Raw genomic sequence first — 17,033 nt, forward strand, 5'->3', positions numbered from 1 at the left:
ATCAGCCACCTCCTCCGTTTATAATAGCCTGTCGGCCTTATGGCGCAGCAGTCTATTCTCCTTTGATGCCAGAATTTCCGGTACCCTACAGTTCGTTAGGCGCTTTGGGTTATAGGCCAGGCCTCTGAGGGCTTTCAGTTCAGTCTCCGCAGTTGTCCGAGGCGATCTGCTTATTATGTGATTTCGCTAGGGGGGGGCAAACGCATCCACTATTCCTTCCCTCTGCCCTCAGCTATCACTGTCCGCCAGTAGCTATTCAGTTGGAGCCTCTAGCTGAGCCCTCCGCTAGCCGGCACTTACTGACAGGCCTCCACTATCTCCAACGCCACACTCGCTCCCAGTTAGCGGTTGCCTTTGCCTTGTCGGGGTATGCGCTGGTAGTTCCCGACCTTCCCGCTTTGTTATTCGAAACTCTCCGCCGCCTGAGTCACAGCCGTGTCTCCCGGCCTACCTCCATGTGTGAAGCCGCGGGCTAAAGTACTTCCAGCAGTCGCCTCAGCCCGACTCCGAATTCCACCATCGCGTCTCGGTCAAACTTTCCTTCTGCATAACTTCGGATCCCTCCGCGCGATTTCGTCCAAAGTTGCAGCGAGTCTGTGCTAAGGCCATGCGAGCATTTTACCGCTGGGGCAGTCTTAGTATGCAATGTTGAGAAGGATAATTATAGGAGAATATCTCCGGGATGCGGGAGCCTCACTACAGTGCGGCCATTCTGTGTGCGCGCCACCTAGCGCCCCGATGAGGTGCATTGTTGGTAAGTGGTCTGAGGGAATTCATGGAGAAGGAGTAAATGGGGGAGGGGGTGCCAAAATAAATGTTGCACCATGCGCGACCAGTGCTAGGGCCAGTCCTGGCCGGGAGTGTTAGCGCCGCCACCTCTCCCCCCCACCGAAGTTCAGGTCTAGTTGCCCCCTTGGTTGAAATACTTGGCGAGTTAGATGGGGATGGCGTCAGTTTTTTAGCTATAATAACACACATCCAGACGTGAAGGAGTTAGGGTATTTTGCAGACAGGAAGGAGAAGGTGGAGAGTAAGGTAAAATAAGAAAGAACACCAGCTATAGACCACATTGTTCCACTAAAAGGGAAAGAATGGGTTAGAGAGTGTGCATGACAAGGCTGTTAGGCCAGTATGGAAATACGTTTGAATAAAGTAGTTAAGAAAAGCGTTGTGAGCAAGTAAGTCATTGCCCAGGATGTGAAAAAAAGGGGCTCTGAATAAGGGGCCCAAGTCTTTTTCTGGTAATTAGATCTTGGTGGTGAAATAGAAAGCAAATCTTTCCTAAATTAGGTTAGAAAAAAACAGTGATGGTGGGAAGAGGTGTAAAGGAGTGTATAACTTGGAACAGATTTTGATGGTGGGATCTGGGTGATGAGATGTGTGCGGTACAGTGATTTGGCGCCATCAAGGGCTTGTGCTTTTTATGGCTCTTTGTCAAAGAGGAGATTCTCTTGGTTGCACAAGTCATATAAACCATCATAATTGCAGAGAAAAGTATGCATAGACTTGGTCTCTCTTAACATAAAGACAGCACACCTAGGAGTCTAATAGCGCTGGCTACATTCAGTATAAATGGACCGGAGTGGCTTGGTTGGTGATTTTTAAGCCCTCCACAGCCGAGTCCAGTCAGCAAAAAGCTAATCGGAGCTGCTATTAAAATCAACGAGTTCCGGTGCGTTCCTGCATGTTGCTGCTAATTCTGTGTTATTTATTGGCTGCCAGTCACTGTCACCCCGCCTCGTTGGCCCTAGACATCTCTTCTTTCTTTTAAATGCACTTACAGGCTTTCTCTGTTCGTGCACAGAAATATCTGTAACTTACAAAAAGCAGAAAATCTTCGAAATACTTGAGCGAAAACAAAAATCTACAAAAATTTTAAAAAACTGTTTTTTCGAATCAAGGAATACAGTTGGACTGTCCTTGGCTGTCAACAAAACTCAACAATGTATGCATTTAATGCAGTTTGATATAGCGCAGACTTTACCCAAAGGTGTCAGAGCGCTTTACACTAGAACCATAGTACGTTACATAAGGAGATTTAAACAATGGTTCAAAAACAATGGTATTTGTAGTCGGAGTGTCAATAGACCCTGGGGGTCAATGAGTTGAATGCCCCCAGCCTCACGGGGAGAAAATAAGGTTTAGTAATCAGTGCAAACAGCCGCTCCACGTGCATTTCGAAGCGTTTCAAACACGCAGCCATGCTTTCCAAGACAAGCATTTTTGTTCCTGAATCCCTGTTTTAGCAGACCGCACGTGATCGTCCGTTTACACCTGGTGTCCTGTTTGGAGAAAAACACACAAGGGGGCGACTTCGCAGGTCTCCTGCCTACAGCAGGCACTTCAGCTGAGCTCCCGTTTCCCCTCCCCCCAAATTGAGCGCAGTCTGCGCAGAGCGCCCCTCCCCTGCCTGCTGCCGTTGTAAGAGGCGGAGTGCGGGGCCAGTGAGTCTGGGCCGCCTGGGAAAGCGCACGCATAGCTCGGTCCGGCCGCCATTCCTCTGTCCCCGGCGACACCTGTTACTGCAGCACCGGAGCGGACGGAAGGTAAGAGTCCGGAGCCCGCGCGCCCACCCGCCCGCTGCACCGAGGAGCACTGCGGAAAGGGAAAGTGCTGGGAGCCGAGGCATGCGGGAGACCCATGTCCGTTTAAAGGTACAGGCAAGCGGCTGAGCTCGCCCTCCCCCGCGCTGAAATGTGAAACTGGGCTGACCCGGTGGAAAGGGGACTTGTGTACATTCGGGGTGCTGCACGCTTCCCTGTTCCCGTTAAGTGTCCGAGTAGAGTCCAGTGCAGGTTGCTCCGCGGTGATGCCGTTCGTGCCTTCTGCCTTGGTAGCTGGTTGTTGTCCCTGCTTTGCGCTTTTGAAATCCTCCCGCGTGCAGTTTTGCTTTTGCTTCCGCGGCTGGGATGCCTCCGTGCATTCCTGCCTGCTTGGGAAGCCTCTGTGTTGTGGTCTGTGATATCCATGCGTTGCTGCTTGTTTACCCCCGGAGTCTGATCCCTACATGTGATTCTTGTGTGCTCTCCCCGCAGGGTGTGTGCACTAATGCCCGTGGCTCTGTGCTACGTTCTCAGGGCTGTCTGTACACCGTTGCTCCTGCTTTTGATGTCAGTGTATGGGGGCAGCCTCTTTGATGCTTCTTTGCAACTGCCTGAAATATCTTGAATGTTTTGTTTCAGTACTAGTGATGGTTGTGTTCGTGCTTGTGTCGCACTGCCTTTTCACTGCAATTCCTGAATTTGGATGCCCCTGTCTGTATGCAGCTCCTGCACGTATCTACGGCATTTTTCATGACGGAAGTCCATATCTAGGCAACCAATTGCCCTGTACTGACGAGAGAAACACACGGTGTGCACAGGGCGCAGGTTCTACTTTTTGCCTCACCTGCCATGGACCCAGCCCCACACACCCTTTACTGTCAGACTATGCTTCTTTGCACAGTGGTATATCCATTCCCAGCAGCAGGCGTCCAAATGAATCTGGTGGGTCAGTTAAGCGCTGCTCTCGAATTTAATTGTGGCTTTGTAAATGGAAACCCAAACATTCCACAGTTTTGTTTGTGCTGTGCTTTTTTTCATGCATAACAATCCTTATCACTGGTGTTCTACCATACATCTAGAACAAGTCTGCTCGACAAGCCGTGTAAACCTGACAATTTACACCCGCGTGATGTCACTAAGAGGACGTTTATTTGCTACTTGTTGATTCAAAAATCACAATTTGATACAGTTATGTTAATCAGTAATTTTGTCAAATTCGCTCATTTTTTTGCACTTTTTTTAAACGACTTTGCAACACTGGAGCTGTTAAACAAATCGAGTGATGGCAAGAATTACAGATTACAAATCTGCCCACTACTGCTGTTCACCTAGGCCTAATTTTAGGGAAGAAACGCCATCTTTGGTGTGGGGAATGTAAGGTGAAAGTCTTGTCTAGTCATTACAAGCAAGCCCCTTTCCGACTCTCAGGCGCCTCTTGAACAAATGGGTTATTACCCGTGGTTATGTTACACTTATCGAACATAGTGTAGGCTTTACTTTAAGCTGTTTCTTAATTATTCCGTGCGTTATCGTGTTAGTGATGCACTTTTTTACGAAAGGATGAAAGTTCATGTGGGAATACGAACCTTAAACCTGCTGGCTGCTCTTAGATTTCTTAAGCAAGCTCGCAGCCCATTGGCCAGCCTTGGCTCCTGTAAGGAGAAGGGTGGTGTTGGTGACAGTGCTATTTTTGTCGCTTCCAGCCGGAGCATCTTCCGTAACCTTGTTCAGAGGAATGGCCAGTCTTAATAAAGCAGTGACTTGGCGATTCATTGAGTTTTGATTTCGTTTTAAAGGGACGGGCTGCCAGCTAAGGGCGGCACCTGTTGGAGGCCAAGTTGCCTTGTCGCCTCTGGTCTTTAGCCAGTGTATACACGGACGAGAGAGTTTGTTCTCTCCACAGGCGCTGTTATTAGTCAACCAGGAGTTTACGTCAGATACAGCGCTATAAAATATATATCGTACAGTTTTTGTGGCGCTTCCTTGTTCGGGTTAATGGCCCACACATGTCGAGGAGTGGAACTGTACACAAGCGCTTCAGCATGGCTTGCCTCTCTCTTGAGGGTTGACATCAACTGTATTTCATACAGAAGTGCTTCTGGCTTTGCAGAAAAGCCTGTCAGTTCGGATATCCCCCTAAGCTGATGACAAATGGAAAGTCTGCTTTTGCTCCCTTCTTTCGAGTAAGTGGCATACGCTCCGTGATGAGTGTTTAGCAAGCCAGTCACGGTGGGAAACCATATGGGGGGTGGGGAGAGTGGGTTTTGGCTTTGGTATTCCCCCCCCCCCCCCCGCCCCGCCATTCCTGTACCACTGCCGCAGAAGTAGTTGCAGTTCATGTAGATATGTTATACGATTCATACTTGAACAGCAAGATCTCAAGATTCTTTTAAAGAGATTTTCATGAGTCTCCATGTTTTGAAGCACTTCCAATCTATGCGGACATTGTCAGTGACTGGGAGAAAAAGTGATTTGCCTAGGCGCACACAATTCAATCAAATGGAATTGCTGGGATCTGATCCAGGAAGCATGTGGTTTAACAGTTGAAAACGTCAGCACACTCCCTGGGGCTGGATCCTTATTTATTTTATTGTTCAGGGCCCGAGTTTGCATAAGACAGGTTACATGTTCCCCTTTCTTTGCCATTTTAAAGTCCCAGCAGGCATGTTCAGTCTCATGCCACGATGTACCCACATGGGCAAAGCACCGCTGTTGTCTTACATCAGTTACCAGAAGGATTTTTGTTCAGATTTCTTTTTGATAGCAAAGACCTTTAATTAGCTTGGAACTGCTGTTGTGACACTTTTTTAACACCTCCAAAGATTTGCACTTCTATTAATTTCCGATATTCGACGTTCATACATCACCGTTTTTCCAGTTGCAAACAAATTCACCTCTCGCTGCTGTTTTATAAGACGTATATGGGCCATCCATCCATCCAAGGGTGCTGGCAAGAGGGGGCGAAGAGAAGTCTGTTCATGTTGTGGATTCCCATACCTTGTGGCATCGTTTCGTACAAATGGTACTGTAGGTGTGATTTTGTGTGTGTGATTTTGTGTGTGTATGTTGAACTTTTTAAGGCAGTAGCTTATCCGACCATTTGGTGATAGTGCTGGAGGGTGTGTTAAATCGAATGGGGCAAATGTGACTTTCTTTTGTGTGTTTTTGTGTCATGCTTTATTTTCACTGCGAAAGTTCTAGGTCATGCTTCTTATTATTTCTTGATTGTTATAGAACCCCCAAATTAAAGAGTCTGCAGTGGTTTACTTTGTCTCCCAGAGTGAATTGCTGTTACTGCCAGTGAGCCAGTAACTGTCCAGGGTTGCAGTGAGGCCTAATACCACGTCTACCTTATCACAGAGGGTCATTCAGCACCAACCTGGTGCCAAGTGACCTAAATCTCCACCTGTGAGATCATTCTTCGATTGTCAGATGTTCTGGGGTGGGGATTCTGTCCTCCACTTGATGGTCTTGACAGCCCCTTTGTTTTGCTGAACTGAACTCTATAATTGTCTTTGTGTGAATGACAGATGTATAGCGTGCTGCAGATCAAGCTAATGCTAGGCTTTTTGATCCGTCTGATTTTGTTGTTCACTGCTGGCAGAGCCTAGGATTTAATTCATGGATGAATGACTGAAATACATAGCCCGGCCTCGCAAACGGAATCGCCTTGGGTTGTATGACTGAATGTGTGATTTAAAGAAATGAGGTTTTCAATAATGGATTCTCGGGCACATGAGTAAGTCTGCATTCCATCACCTGGGAATTTCATGCCTGGACCCAGCAATTCTACAAAGGCCAAGTTACAAACATGCACACTTTAGTTCATAGACACAGCGGCAATATACTGTCCAGTCATCTTTGTATATTTTGTTGACTCGTTTATAGACCAAAGGGTGAAAGGTTTGTGAACGCCCAACATTGACGTGTGTTCCGACAAATAATACGGAGACCAGTCCTTTTTAGTGGGTTCACTGGCTCTGTTAGTGGCCTGTGGCAGTGGTGCTTGTGTGGTTGAATGGTAATCCGAACTATTGTCTGCTACCTGAGATCCAAGGTCTATACCCCAGGACCTCAAGGCAGTCAATGGCGAAGAAACATTTGCTTTGGAGTATCCTCTACTTGGACTTGTATTGTATTTGTTTGGCTGATTGCTACATGCCATCTTGACCTTGCGGTTCCAGTTCTGAGGTGCAGACAAGCTTACCAGAGTAAGAATTCTGTGCATGGTGCTGACCCTCTTTAATTCAGTAGTTCAGGGTGGAGTATCGTCTCCACTCTTGAACAGTAGCATACAATATTTTGTTCCAAGCAGCTTTGCCTTTGGTTTTGCTTGGCTGAAATTTGGTTTTTTTGGGAAGCCTTGCTTAATGCCTGTCCAGTAGTCTAGGCAGGCCTGGGAGAGGTATTGCTTTAGGTCCACAGTCTGAGAGGGTGGTGGTGTATCCCTCACCGTAGCATTTACACTTCGTTATGTGCTCCCTTGCTTAAAGGACCTAACTATAAGCTACATATTGCTCATTTTCAATACATTTTCATGTGCTACCTAGTGATGTTGACCAGCAAATTATGTAGTCATTTGCGTAGAGATGCCTTCTGTATATAACTGGATTCAGAGAAGCAGTAGTGTGAATCAAATAAGAGATAAGTTGGGAGTGCAAGAGATGATGGGCATCAATGACATGCCTCGATCACTATCCAGGATGCTATAACAGCGGGTCTAAAAAAAAAAAAATATTGGCAGTTTTGTATATTGCGAAACTGGCCGAAGAACATTGGTGTATTTTCCAACGGGCCCAGACTACGTTCCACATATTCATTTTTTCCTCCTTTTTAGGCACAGGGAGATTAAGTGATCCAGAATCACATGATAAGCTGAAGTTGGGATTCAAACCCCTTTCTTCCCCACCCAAAAAAAGATGTCCGCTCTATACACTTTGCCACTTACTTCACCCCATCTAGAAGTCAAGAATTCTATGAAAATCAGTGACTGGGCTATCTAATCAAAGAAAACAGAACAAACAGTTCAAGCTGAGAAATACTCAACACAATACTTTAATAGCTCCTAAAAAGAAATGAAACTGAAAAGGAGGGTTTTATGAATTACCTTATTATTTGACGGAAATGATTTGAATTTATTTCATATTTCAAAAATGATTTTGCGCAGAGACATTTCTTTTTTTGCGCTAAGGTCTTAAATACAAAATTTAACAAGACATATATTACAATGACACATAACTGATGATCCCCTGAAAACAAATAGAAAATATATGCAAACATTCATCAAACACTCATGGCCATTATACTCATGCATACACGGCAAACATACAAAAACTGTCAAAAACTGGGTCCTTGTGGCGACCTTTCTTCCCTTGTACAATTAATTACATCTCAATTAAATGTCCAAACACATTTCATTATTGCATTGCCCAAATGAATATAACAAATTGTTTTAAACTTCACATGGAAATAGAATTTTTTGAAAGCGGTGCGACACAAGGAAATGAGAACTGGTCGACGCGTTTCGAACCCCAGAATTATGGGTTCTCCTCAGGACCAACCAATTTCTTAGAACGTGGAAATCTATCTGCCTGAAATGGATGCGAGTAGTTTCCAATGCAGAGGGACTGGAACAAGAGAACGTGTCCTCTTTTCCGGCTGCCAATGATTGAAAATGTACTCCCGGATTCCGGCGCGGGATGAGCATCTTGTTGTTGACTGAGAAACTTATCTAAATACAGAAGTATTCAATCATTGGCAGCCGGAAAAGAGGACACGTTCTCTTGTTCCAGTCCCTCTGCATTGGAAACTACTCGCATCCATTTCAGGCAGATAGATTTCCACGTTCTAAGAAATTGGTTGGTCCTGAGGAGAACCCATAATTCTGGGGTTCGAAACGCGTCGACCAGTTCTCATTTCCTTGTGTCGCACCGCTTTCAAAAAATTCTATTTCCATGTGAAGTTTAAAACAATTTGTTATATTCATTTGGGCAATGCAATAATGAAATGTGTTTGGACATTTAATTGAGATGTAATTAATTGTACAAGGGAAGAAAGGTCGCCACAAGGACCCAGTTTTTGACAGTTTTTGTATGTTTGCCGTGTATGCATGAGTATAATGGCCATGAGTGTTTGATGAATGTTTGCATATATTTTCTATTTGTTTTCAGGGGATCATCAGTTATGTGTCATTGTAATATATGTCTTGTTAAATTTTGTATTTAAGACCTTAGCGCAACAAAAGAAATGTCTCTGCGCAAAATCATTTTTGAAATATGAAATAAATTCAAATCATTTCCGTCAAATAATAAGGTAATTCATAAAACCCTCCTTTTCAGTTTCATTTCTTTTTAGGAGCTATTAAAGTATTGTGTTGAGTATTTCTCAGCTTGAACTGTTTGTTCTGTTTTCTTGTATTTTCGGCTCAGTTCAGCTGAGTTTTTTGAGCCATAACCCGGTGTTGTTTTCTGGGCTATCTAATCAAGCATGGACCTGGGAACCTTGACAGCTATGTATTGAGGTATTTCCTAGAGCCGCAAATTCAGAAATCACTAGATGGGTTACCTCACAGGTGCGGTTTTTACCAATTTCTGAGTTTTTCCACTTAAAAAGGCAAAGTAAATACAGAATTGATGCATGCAGCACCAATTTTCACTTGCTTTAGTATTTATTGACCATTATTTTCTATGGTAAACTTTGGCAGGCTTGGACCACTGAAACTTACCTGGGGTAAGACTGTAGGACGACGGGGGATGCAATGTTTGCTGCATAATTTATCATTCCAGACTGTGACTGTGCGCTAACAGGTATTTGCCCATAGTTTGAAATGTGTAGGCCTGCTTGTAACTGGGACTCAGAGTAATTTTGTACTGTAGAATATTTACCACACCTTTAACCCTTTCGCCGCGGCAGGAATTCCGCCGGGGGGTGCGGGGGGGCAGCGCGGTGGCCCGGTGCTCATGACGGAGCCGCTCCGTCATGAGCCACAGTTGAGCTGTGCTCATGACGGAACGGTTCCGTCATGACTCCGCCCAGTTGCGTTGTCCCCCCGCACAGGCGGGGAAACAGCGCCGCGTGGGCGGAGCGGCCGCCAACGGTCGTGTCATGACGGAACCGTTCCGTCATGAGCACACGGCAACCGTGGCTCATGACGGAGCGGTTCCGTCATGAGCGGGGAAGGGGTTAAAAAGTTAAAAAACCCTCCCTCTTTAACCACAAGGCAGATGACTGTTGCGTGTGCATTAATCACAATGCTGCATCATATTCCACACTCGAGCCCTGCGTGATCACCTTCCAAATGTTTTGTACGCCATGTTCACTAACAAAGTTAATCATTGCACAGTATAGAGAAGGTTGGGGACTTATTAACTTGCATAAGCCACGCGAAGCGGCCGTAATGTGTTGATACAGCTCCAGCTGATGCTGCTTTTCTGTCTCCGAGAGCTTGCGGGGTGGGTGGGATTAAGGGGTTGCAAGGTTTCATTGCCACATGTCTTCATGTACATGCTGACGAATTGGGCGTCGAGCTTTGACTTTATGAGAGATTGTTACATTTTCCAAATTCCTTTAGTGTTTTGAGAATTGTGACAGACCCCTAGATTGAGGCTTCTGGGTCCCAGGCCTTCACACTAACTGAATAAAGGGCAGGGTGCATTGGATAGTTGTTTTACCACCTTCAGTACCCCCAGGTTGTCTTTCCCGGCATATGTTGTACCTCAAGATTTTGTTTTAGTGAACACCTCGGCCGTCTCTGCATGTAGGCTGCACTATTGTTGTTTGCACTATGCACCCTTAAATGGGTGCACAATGTGCAGGCTTGGACTTTGGCCATATTACAGTTAATGCAGTAAGCCACAGCAAATCTGTGAATTTACATCTGCCAAAGGAGCAGCACATTAGTTAAGATGGGATGGTGGTTTCATGCCAACGATCTGTCTTTTGCTGTGCAGGTTGCAATGTGACTTTCGTTTGAAAGGGATGCAGAAATCATGCTGCATGTGCATGCAGTGAATGACTGCACCTGCCTTCAGAGGATGTTCTGGGAGGTCCGTGTGCCCCTTTCCCTTCTTTCAAGGGGCGTCCTCTAACAGTTGATGAGCCCCTTAACAGCTCCTATGGTTCTTGCAACTGCATATGTCACGCACACCTCCATGCAAATCGGGGAAACAACCTCTTGAGGCAGCTCCAGCACACGTGTAGTGCCAGCACAAGCATCTGTAATAGAGTGCCCCGGGTGCCCTGAAAGGTGTCAATTATGCTTGTTGTGCCTCCGGGGGACTTAGTGTTTTGGAACAACATGGAGCTGTCGTGACCACAGACGTGTCTGTAGTGTATAAAAGACCATTTTAATGATGGTTCTTGACAGGCACAATACTTTAGTGGAAAAACAAGGAGAGAACGAGGGAAAGAAGAGGGGGTACGTCATGCTCCCCAATGTAATGCTAGACTTAAACAATGTGGATAAACCCACTATACGTATGTGTTACAATCACTGTGTGGTAAGTACATGGACCCATTAGGTGTACTTGAAAGACCCCTCACACACCAACCTAGTTGGTGTCATGCTTCATCATTGGGGTCCCAACCGGGTGGCCGAGTGGCCCCGGTTGTGCTACGCCTGGTTACAGCAGAGATGGTGTGGTGCAGATATGTGATGTGACGTGAATTGATTATGTTAAAAATATATCTGAGAATCCTTGCCTTTAGACTTTAATATTGGCGGCTCAGGATATGGTTAAAAGAAATATATGTGATGCAACTATCAGGAGATTATTACCGTTAGTTGACTGTGTTGAGGTCTACATGTTTCAGACCATTAAAAACGTGTGATACGGCTTTCTTCAGGACCAGGTGAGTGAGAATAGTGAGTGGCAAAGGTGAAAAATGCCACGTGAAACCAGTGAGGTACCGACACACGCACTAAGGTGTGTGGTGTAAGTGTCGGCCTACTTACTGACACTTGTTAAAAAAAACTGTTGGGGGAGAAAGAGGACAAGACTCATAGATTATAGCAACATAAAATGCAATCTTAAAAGGTGCTGTAGTCATTGTCTTGGTGACTACCTCAGTGATTTTTATGCTAAAATGTGGCGCATGCTGTCAGCGGTCAATGACTCGTGGCATGCTGCACCTGCAAAAGAGTGGTTGATGGCTTCCTGTGCAGCCTTGGTGAGTTTAAGCGCACATACGCCTAGGCAGATTAGGCCACATTGAAGTTTGCGGTCAAGTGGCTTTATGCTTAAACGTGCTAGGTTATTGGGGCCTGGGCCATTTGGCCTTTATAGGTAAAGGTGGCGCCCTGTGCAGCCAGTGATGGCTACACCTATAGTTATGACTGGGACGCAGAGCGGTGGCCACATGAGTATAACGTGGTCCGGGGCGCGCTATGCAATCAGGACATGGCCACACGTAAAGTTCATACATGCAGTCACGTGACATAGTGCGCTGTTAAAAACAATATATGTAGATTGATAAATGCGTGATGTTAGAGGTCATAATTACACTATACTTGGATATTTGGCAGCTAATTGGGGGGGGGGGGTGCTTTTCAGATGTCCCGCTCTGAAAATAAAGGATGTGAATTGCGGCATTATGAGCATGGAAATCCGTGTGTGCTCGTATGTCTATATGGGCAGGGGTGCGTGCGCTACCTTACTTGGTCTCGGTGAGTGTCCCGATTCAAACCTGCATGAATCCCCCATAGTCCCAGCTGGTACGGGATGCTGCGGGGGATTGAGCTTTTAAATGAAATGACCTGGTCTGGTAGGTGCCGTGTAGCAGGATTGCTGGGTCTGTCAGAGTGGCAGGGACTCCACGCCTGTTAAGCACGCATGCCCGAGCATTACGTGCCGATTAAGTTCTATGTGAGCCCAACTGTGGGCTTGAGCTCGGTGGCCATATTGGACTGGTGTAGTTGACATAAGCTGTGGTTACAGCGGGGATACGAAAATGCCCATTGGCCCAGCTTGGGCTTTGTGGAATACAGGCAAGATTCCAAACTAATAAAGATTACTGTTTACAGCTGATTGCGATGTATGGTACGTGTCAGACACTGCGCCTGTTCAGAGCGCGAATGCGCTCTACGTGCCGATGAAGTTCTCTGTGAGCCCTACTGTGGGCTTCAGCTTGGCGGCCATATTGGAGTGGTATGGTTGAAGTAAGCTGGGGTTACAGCGGGGATACGAAAAACGCCCATTGGCCCAGGTGACCTCTGTGGTCAGATGTAACCTGGGGTAGTGCCTGTGTCAACGTGTGTTGGCATTATGGCCTTCTGAGACTGTTCCATGGTATATTGTCATTGAGGCCTGTCTTATGGCTGGATGAGCGATAACTCATCTTTGTTCTTTTTTTTTTTTCTAGTAGATGGTGTTGTATGTTCGTCGGATTCCGGTCCAGTGCCTCAATGACGACCCTGCACATGTCATTTGACGTGTGGCCTGCTTCCAGGAAGTGGTTGGTCATTTTTTGTGGTGGTCTTTTTGCATCTTGTGTTGCTGCGGTGTTCGCAGATTCCGGTCTTGACCTTTCTGTTTGTCAATGTAGGTGAGGTTGCAGGGGCACAGGATGCGATACACAACATGTGCTGTGTTGCAGTTGGTGTGTTGTCGTAGTTGCCTGGTTCCAGATTGAGATTCTTGGTGGTTTCAGTGATGTGGCACACACTGCAATTGCCACAGGAGAAGTGGCCGACTACTTTGGGAAGCCCCCACGCATTTAGGACTGTAGTCACAGGCTTCAGCTGTGGTGCCGGTCGTGTAGATACTAAGGCATCTTTGATGGACCTTGCTGCTTTTGCTTGTAGTTTCTAACCCGGTCTCCTCACCTTGAGTACCGGTCCTGTTGGCCTTAACCCCCTACCTCTTAAATATAATTTATTGGTCTTAGTCCCTCCCGCTAGAAATACGGTTTACCTACCAAAGAAATGCACCTCCTTGCCCCTCTTGCTTGAAATGACCTGTGCTTCCACCCCTTAGTCCTACCAGTCCATGTTCCTGTAAAGAGACTTATCAGTGCTCCTTTCATTTTGTGGACTAACGGTCCTCCCACGACCTCTGTGACCTCCGGTTAGGACCTAGTTTGCATAGGAAAAGCATTTTTTGACTCGTCGATAACTTTGGTGTAATTTGACCAATCTTCTTGAAATTTTCCCCAAAAGTATCATGGTAGGTTCTGTGTGTCTTGGAAAATTTGGGGGTGATCCGTGCCATGGGGACTGAGAAATAAGGGCCCAAAATAAGGGTGCATTTGTAATGTTCCCATAGGAACGCGTTTTTGAACCTACAGCCCAAACTGCTTGACGGATTTACACCAAAGGTAGATGTTGTTACTTAGATTGTGCTTTGTTGTGTTTGATGCAAATCCGAGTAGTTCTTGAGAAATGCAAAATAATACAGGTATCTCTGGCTGTGGATATTTCATGCCGATTTTCTGAGTAATCGCGAATGCCTACGTCAACGGAAATGCTGTCATAGGCTGGGTTCAACCTGAACAGAAAGTTGCGTCTGCCGTTTTATTGATCGGGAACGGTTCCTGGGCTGAGAATTTCTGTGAAAGCTAACCTAAGGGGTCAGGGTGGAGGTAATCTAACCCCATGTTTGAGAGTGGGGTGGTGTTCGAGACACAAGTGTGTCCAAAATTGTTTTTTTTTTTTTTTCCCCATCATTCGCGATATTCGCGCCGCCAGCACCTCGCCGTGTACTGTAGCGGGGACGTCGTGAATATCGCGGCAACGTCGCGTGAGCATATTGGAAATATAAAATGAAAAGTATCTATATACACCCTCGCTGGTCAAGTCAGACTCCTGTACTTATTCACATATCCACTCAGTTATACACCCACTCGCAGACTAACTCAGAGGCCTATATGTGTGTGTCCTCTCAAAAGCATTTAGAGGCTCATGCACCCACTTAAAGATGCACTGAGAGACTTATACACACACACTCAGAAATGCATGCACTCAGTCACAGACTCACTCAGACACTCGCACACTCTCACTCACAGACCCACTGAGAGGCTTATACTGCCACTCAAACACTCACTGATGGACATACCCACTCGGACAGTTATGCATCCACTCATAGAGGCTGGCTGGCTGGATATGTTTTACACTTTCTCAAAGACATGCGGTATTCGTGGTGTGTGCTCAGCGATCGCAACATTGCGAAAACCAATAATATCTTGAAATAAAATGATGTGCTTTTTAAATCAATAGATGACCAATACAACCATAGTGGTGCACCATGCAGATGTAATGTTCAATATCTAATTCTAGAAATAAAATACAGAGACGTTATAGCTAAGAAATGGAGTTTAAAAAACTTAGAATAAAAAAAAACCTTAGAAATTCACTGAAAAAAAAACAAGGTTTCAGGGAAGTTGTAGGTAGTCTGACATTTCACTGGTGCAAAACCAGAGAAATTCAGCTGTTCTAGTTTCCTGAGCTAACTATAACTCACGCCCCTGCAATGCACTGCTTATGACCTCACATGTTGCATCACTCATGACATGGTCAGTGACATCACTGATGACATCTGAAAGGACATCCAGAAAAACACTGACGCACCCACTTACAACCCCATAAAACGTCATAAACCTACTCCCTACTCCCATACTATCACTAACAAACTCATTCATAGAACCCTTAAACACTCATCTCGCCACTCATCCATACAGCCAGTAACACATCAACACACCCATAGAGCCACTAACGGAACCACTCATGCACCTACTCACTTGCCAGTACAGCCAGCCACAGATTCAGTTCTAGAGACATAGGCATACTTCCACACCCACTCATACACCCATAGAGCTACTGACACAGTAAATTAGTTAACCATACATTTACTCATTCATTCAGTTACTCACACAGCCACTAACTCACCCATACAATTACTCATACAGCCCCTTAGTTTCTTATTCCTATACTAATACACCTATACAGGGACTGAGGGAACCTTTTTATTCAAACTATAACATTCATTTAACCTTTGCTTTTTTCAGTGGGGGGAAAAAATAAAATGTCTATCTCCAGGTAACGAGCATTTTCTGGTAATTCTATTGTCACAGTAGCTTTTGTTGCATCTGCTTGTGGCAGATAATAGCCAACTGGAGAAAAAATTGCCCCTGAAATGAGAAACCTAGTTGAGAGAAAGATCAGTGCAGGCGTTGTGTGGCTTCACCACCTTGCTAATGCAATGACTTTCAGAAAAACCAAGGGGGTGACCATTTGGTGACATGGACTATCTGGGGACTGATTCTATTTGTGCGCTTCTGTAATGTAGACTGGAATGGACAGGGGCTTAGACTAATTTTTGGAAGCGTGTAAGATAGTGAGGGAGGAGTGGTGTCTTTACTTTCTGAAATGCCAAATAGATAATGGACATATATGGTTCAATCAGGGAAATTTAAAGCGCACTACTCACCCGTGAGGGTCTCAATGCACTGTGGGGGGGGGGGGGGAGGAGGGTGTTGGCAGATCCTTTTCATGCGAAAAGCCGAGCCTTCAGAGCCTTCTAGAAGGTGTTCAGGGAGGGGGCACGCCTGATGATGGGTATGCTGATGATGTTGCAGTGGAGACAGGTTCGTAATAGTACATGCTGTGAGATTAGGTGATTTAAAAGATTTAGTTCCGGAATGGGAATTTATTTGGGAGCAAATCAAAATTAACTTTCTTTGAAGTGATTAAGCCTAATGAAGCGTTAGGAGTTAACTTGATGTTTGTTGGCATTTGGAAACCTTGACACTGAGTAGGGCTTCTCCTTTTAATTTCTTTATTGTGCCTTTTAGTAATTTTAGTCTGTAGTAAATAGTCACGTGTGGCCAGTAGTCTAATGTAAGTATCAGGAGTCTTGGTTACTGCAAAGTATTTTAAGGACATTGCCTACTACTTGTAGAATTTATATTCATGTGCTAAACCTTGTTTATGCTGTGAAAGGATTTTTAATAGGGGTATGCCCTTACTCCCTATTTGTTACTCTTTGACCTAACCGACAGTTGTAGGTATTTGATGCTTGTGAATTATTTAATTTTAGTTGTTATGCTCATAACCTTTATTTTAGGCACCAGGCAAAAGTTCTGTATCTCCCAGAGACACTTATCTTGATGGTACAGCTAGGGCAATAACACAAACAAGAACATCAACAGCTGGGATCGACCCATGAATGTCATTGGTGGGTTTCATGAAACTAACTGTGCATTTGGTGAGTGTTGGGTTGGGCATGGGTATGGGGTAGGAGGGTGCCATGCCATTGACATTACTGCAAAACTACCCGAACTGTCTGTTTTAAAAATTCAACTCCAATGTAATTTCAAGTTGATTTAGGGTTGCTTGCATTCCGAACACTGTCGCTTGTGTTTGGATTTGTAGTTTTACCATCCCAAATTACCAGAACTTTCCACTTGGATAAAAACATTTTACCTTAAATGTTTTTTGAAAGCCCAACTGTCACTCGCATTCAAAACCCTTGACATTCGCTTTCAGATTTGTAGTTT

The 17,033-nt window shown here is 45.3% G+C and overlaps 1 protein-coding gene across 12 annotated transcripts in view; it reads left to right on the forward strand.

The window, feature by feature from the left end:
• The first annotated feature begins 2,383 nt into the window (after nucleotides 1-2,383).
• Nucleotides 2,384-17,033, forward strand: part of SEMA4D (semaphorin 4D) — a 756,105-nt gene continuing 741,455 nt past the window's right edge. For 5 of the 12 annotated variants that reach the window (XM_085632744.1, XM_085632784.1, XM_085632768.1 and 2 more), the window contains exon 1: nucleotides 2,414-2,546. The gene's annotated coding sequence lies outside the window, so the exon portion shown is untranslated. Of the gene's footprint in view, nucleotides 2,655-17,033 lie in introns of all 12 variants that reach the window. The other 7 variants (XM_085632758.1, XM_085632777.1, XM_085632741.1 and 4 more) reach the window with 4 other exon arrangements.

Source organism: Triturus cristatus, chromosome 2_1 (genome assembly GCF_964204655.1).
Source record: "Triturus cristatus chromosome 2_1, aTriCri1.1, whole genome shotgun sequence".
NCBI lineage: Eukaryota > Metazoa > Chordata > Amphibia > Caudata > Salamandridae > Triturus > Triturus cristatus.